This window comes from Lolium perenne, chromosome 4 (assembly GCF_019359855.2).
Source record: "Lolium perenne isolate Kyuss_39 chromosome 4, Kyuss_2.0, whole genome shotgun sequence".
NCBI lineage: Eukaryota > Viridiplantae > Streptophyta > Magnoliopsida > Poales > Poaceae > Lolium > Lolium perenne.
The window spans coordinates 240961486-240967485 of NC_067247.2; positions in this window are offsets into that span (position 1 = coordinate 240961486).

Consider the following 6000-nt stretch of genomic DNA (forward strand, 5'->3'; position numbering starts at 1 on the left):
GCAACAACGGATCCACTGGGTTCCGTTTCAACGGGACCTGCTACGCGTGCGGCGAGCCAGGCCACATGGCCCGCAACTGCCCTCGCGGTGGTGACCGCGGCAACTCTGGCTACGGGCAGCCGGGTCGCGACGGTGGCCAGCAGCATCATGGGCGCGGTGGTGGTTACCAGCAATACGGGCAGAACTCCTACGGCAACCAGGGCTACGGAAACCAGGGCTACCGCAACCAGGGCTTCCAAGGTCGTTTGCATGGACGTTGGCGTGGGCGCGGTGATCACGGCGGCCGCGGCGTCTACAACCCCGGCTACGGCAACCCGGGCTACGGAAATCCTCAGCAGCAGGGCTACAGCGCCGCTCCTTCTGGCTACCAGCAGCCACGCCAGATCACCTGGACGCCGCCCAATGCCGCTGGCGTCCTCGGTCCTCGCCCTGGTGCGCACCACCAGGTGTACCACGCGACGTACACACCATCGCCGCCACCGCCGATGCAAGCCCTGTACACTCCTCCGTCGGTGCATTCCTACGACTACTACGCCATGTTCAACACTGCTCCAAGCAACACCACCAGCTTCCACCCCGGCGGCGATTGGGTCCTCGACTCCGGCGCCACCACGCACGTCACCAACAATCAGGGTAACCTCACCTCATCTCATTCTCTTGCAAACGTTAATTCTCGAAGTATTGTAGTTGGCAATGGGTCTACTATGCCTATATATTCTGTTGGCTCTACCACTCTCACTTCCCGTCCCTTTCATCTCAACCACGTTCTTGTTTCACCCTCTGTCATCAAATCTCTTATTTCCGTTCGTAAGTTCACCCGTGACAACCTCTATTGAATTTGACCCTTATGGCTTCTCTGTGAAGGACCTAGCAACGCGGATCATCCTCCTGCGCTCCAGTAGCCGTGGCGATCTCTACCGTTTCTTCGGCAACCTCCACCAGCAAACCAACACGGCCCTGACGATCTCTACAACCCGCGATCTTTGGCATCGGCGGCTTGGACACCCAGCAATGATAGTCTCTCCAAAATTTCTTCTGTTTTTCCTCAACCATCTAATAAGAGTAGCACTAGCTCTCCAGTGTGTGAAGCCTGCCAATTAGGGCGGCAGCCTAGACTATCTTTTCCTACATCTTCTAGCTTTACTACATCACCATTTCAACTTATACATTGTGATCTATGGACCTCCCATGTTACAAGTTTTTCTGGCTATGACTATTATCTCATTGTACTCGATGACTTCTCACACTACTCATGGGCCTTCCCTCTCCGCCACAAATCCAACACTGCCTCCATCCTCCAACGATTTTTCGTCTACATCAAAACACAATCTAACAAAATCATCCAATGTGTTCAATGTGACAACGGCGGCGAATTCCTAAACAATGAACTCCGTTCCTTCTTCTCCACCAACGGCGTTTCCTTCCGTTTTCTTGCCCACACACTTCACCACAAAATGGCAAAGCCGAATGCATGCTCCGCACAACTAATGACATAATTAGAACCTTGCTCGCTCAAGCTAACCTTCCACCCCAATTTTGGGTAGAGGCCCTTCACACTGCCAATCACCTCATCAATATTCGCCCCTCTAAGTCCATCAATCATGCCACTCCGCACTTCCTCCTATTTCATCAACATCCCACCTACACTCATCTTAGAACCTTTGGTTGTCTTTGCTACCCCAACCTATATGCCACCACAAACAACAAACTCCACGCCCGATCCACCCGTTGTGTTTTCCTCGGGTATCCACACGAACACGAGGGGTTCCGTTGCTTTGATCTAGCCACCAGACGTGTCATCGTATCACGTCATGTTATATTTGATGAGGCCATTTTTCCATATACACAACCTACCCAAGCCACACCACCGTGCTCAACCACACCAGCCACAGAAAATCCTCGCCAAATCCACCCCGGGATCCGCCTCCACCTACCAGCTACACCTGCATCTCCCTCAGGATCCGCGTCGATCGGATCCACCTCACCTGCCGCACCAAGCCCTGCGGGAGACAGCGACCCCACGTCCCAATCATTGGACACGTCCGCATCCACCTCAAATGACACGCCAGGCGGCCCACCGAGCCCACCTCCAGCCACTCTGCCTCCGCCACCTCACTCCGCTCTGCCACCACAGGCAATTCCGGTACAGCCACCCCATAATGCACACCGCATGCAAACTCGAGCCAAAAACGGATTTTTGATGCCCGACAACTTTTTGACCTTTCCATTACCACCACAGCTCCACCCATTTCACCACTGCCTTCTTCCTATAAACAGGCTCTTAAGGACCCAAATTGGCACGCTGCAATGCTCGATGATTTTAACGCTTTGTTACAGAATGACACTTGGTCTTTGGTTCCCTGTCCTGCAGGTGCAAACGTGGTCACCGGCAAATGGATTTTTCGCCACAAGCTGAACTCCAATGGCTCTCTTTCGCGCTACAAAGAAAGATGGGTGGTGCGCGGATTCACTCAACAAGCCGGCGTGGACTATGGTGAGACCTTTAGCCCGGTTGTCAAACCAGCAACAATTCGAGTGGTGCTCGCCCTTGCAACCTCTCAAGCATGGCCAATCAACCAACTCGACGTCAAGAATGCATTTCTTCACGGTAATCTCCAAGAAACCGTCTACTCCCAACAACCTTCTGGTTTTGTTGATTCCCATCTACCACACCATGTTTGTCACCTCAACAAATCCTTGTATGGCCTCAAACAAGCACCACGAACTTGGTTCACTCGCTTCACCTCGTATCTATTCACATTTGGTTTTGTAGGCTCCAAATGTGACACATCCCTCTTTATTCTCCGGCGAGGCACTCATGTCGCATATCTCCTTTTATATGTCGACGATATTATTCTCACCGCCAATACTACACCTCTTCTTCGGTCTATAGTTGCCTCTCTGTCCTCAGAATTTTCCACGACCGACCTAGGTGATCTTCATCACTTTCTTGGGATCAATGTTCACAAAAACTCCACCGGCCTCTTCTTGTCTCAACAGCAATATACACTTGAGATTCTTGAGCGAGCACACATGACACATTGCAATTCTATTTCCACCCCCGTTGACACTCGCTCTAAAGTCTCAGCTCACGACGGCTCGCCCTTCCCTGATGCACCATTGTACCGCAGCCTAGCCGGTGCCCTACAATACCTTACCCTCACCCGGTCGGACATAGCATATGCTGTCCATCAAGTGTGTCTCTACATGCATGCCCCTACTACAACCCATTTCCAACTGATCAAAAGGATCTTGCGGTACCTCAAGGGCACATCTCACTTCAGGCTGCAGTTGTTCCGCACCTCAGCGCATGAACTTCTTGCTTATAGCGACGCGGACTGGGCCGGGTGTCCAGACACCCGCAAATTGACCTCCGGGTTCTGTGTGTTCCTAGGCGACTATCTAGTCTCCTGGTCTTCAAAGAGGCAGCCTACTGTCTCGCAATCAAGTGCCGAAGCGGAGTATAGAGTTGTTGCAAATTGTGTGGCCGAGTCCTGCTGGTTACGGCAGCTGTTGCAAGAACTTCATCGCCCGCCATCCAAAGCAACACTCATCTAGTGCGACAATGTTAGCGCCATGTATCTCTCCACCAATCCCGTTCTGCATCAGCGTACAAAACACGTGGAGATAGATCTGCATTTTGTCAGGGATCGGGTTGCCCTTGGTGAGGCCAAAGTTCTACATGTGCCCACCTCCTCTCAGTTTGCCGATGTGTTTACCAAGGGGCTCCCTTCGTCAGCGTTTCAGGATTTCAAGTTCAGTTTGAACATCTTGCCATCCGACGTTCAGCCTGAGGGGGGCTGTTGAAGTATGGCTTCTGTTGTTGACTTGTACATTAGTCTGACACGTTTGTATGTAATGCTCTATAACCCTGTAACCACATGACCGAGTCCTTAGCACTAGCGCCATTGTAGCATCATGGCCACCATCACAATGACATGATCTGTGTGCGTGTGTGTATATATCTGTAACTGTTGAGCTGAGTAAAGTGTGTCGAGGAATTAGAATTCAGTTCACTACAAGAGCTTGAACCCTTTGCCGAGCTACCCCAGATCGGAACTAAAAAGGATTAGAGCATACTACCAATGCTCACGTGATTTTGTCAGTGGGCCGGCCCAACAGGTTTTGGACGATGCTTTTTGCCGCCTCTTTCCGCTCACAAGAACGAGAAGGAATCTAGAAAGCAAAAACAGTGATGCAAATGCTTATCTGGCTCAATCACGGCGGGAAAATCTGCATCGCGCGGTGTACGGATGAGATACGGGCGTATAGTATACCTGACACACCGATCGGAATTAAAGCGCAAAACCGTTACAACAAGTAGGTCTAGAACTGACCTTTTCTTTTTCTCGCGGGCGGCTCCCGCTCGAGTAGTTCTGAAGGACCCCCTCCAATCCTAAAAACCTGGCTGCTGCAGCAGGTGGTGGCGTCTGACCCGTTGAAGCCGGAGAGCACAGAGGGTGCTCTAGAGCGGTGCTTCGGGGTGGTGGCTAGGGTGCGAGCGACAGAGCCACCCACGGTGGCGGAGCCCCGAGGAGCAAGGAGGGTCGGGTGGAAAAGGAGAAGGAGGTGCGGCAGAGCGGCACTGCAGGACGTGCAAGGTGAGGTGGTGGCAGCTAGCGGCACCCTGGTGCTCGGGGAGGCTTGGTGGCGGCACACAGAGCCTGATTCGGGCTCGACCTCGGCCGCGAAGGCCACTGTTGCCGCTAGCTTGACATGACGACACATCGGTGGCATCTAGATGTGGTGTGTGCATCGGTTCTGGTTGCCCACTATGGCTTGATCTTGGCTAGGAGATTGCGCATGGATGTTGTATGTGATTGTCGTTGCTACATCATCTAGGCTGGAGGCAGAAACAGTCTCGCGATTTGTGCTTTTGGCCGTGTGTTGAGGAGGCGATGTGTAAGGGTATATTGCCCCTATGTGTGGTTTTGGTAATTAATGGCAACCCCTATGGACTAATGTTTTCATTGAGTTTATATGAAGGAATATTCCATAGGTACTACTTGTATTCCATGTGTTGGATTCAAGTATGGATGCCATGAAGATAAAGATACACCTTGTGTATTGGCATCAAGATCATCGATTTAAAGATATATATGTGATATGATCAATAAGAAGAAATGAAGATGGAGATCTTATGTGGAACTCAATATTAGTCATACTCTATCTTATGTGATAAGCAATGGATGATCAAGATCTTTAGAGCTTGATTCCAAGTGAAGAATTATTTATACATCTCAAGATAGTATGATAGAGTATGAGAAGATACAAGGTCGAGTCGTGCAAATTCAAGATGAGCATCTCAAGTAGATCACATACTTGAAGATTGCCGTCCATTTGGTGATAATGGACATGTGAAGATGTGCATCAATGGAGCTTTCCCATCATGGTGTATGGGGGAGCATTTGTTAGTCTTCACGAAGCAACGATGATCAAGTTGAGGCATTCCGGCTTGAGTAGAGCTTGAAGAGCTATCATCAAGATCAAGCGGGATGCGCAAGGCAAAGGTATGGCCTTGATAGGTTTTCCTTTTACCGGTCTCAAGGTGGTTGATGGGAGACCGGATTATAGGATAGATAGTGATGTCTACGCACGCTTCTATTCCTGTAGACAGTGTTGGGCCTCCAAGAGCAGAGGTTTGTAGAACAGCATCAAGTTTCCCTTAAGTGAATCACCCAAGGTTTATCGAACTCAGGGAGGTAGAGGTCAAAGATATCCCTCTCAAGCAACCCTGCAATTACGATACAAGAAGTCTCTTGTGTCCCCAACACACCTAATGCACTTGTCAGATGTATAGGTGCACTAGTTCGGCGAAGAGATAGTGAAATACAAGTAATATGGATGATTGTAAGTAGTAATTGCAATCTGAAATAAAAATGGCAGCAAGCGAACATGTAACAGAACTTGTTGGAAACGGTGTTTCAATGCTTAGAAACAAGGCCTAGGGATCATACTTTCACTAGTGGACTCTCTCAACATTGATCACATAACTGAATA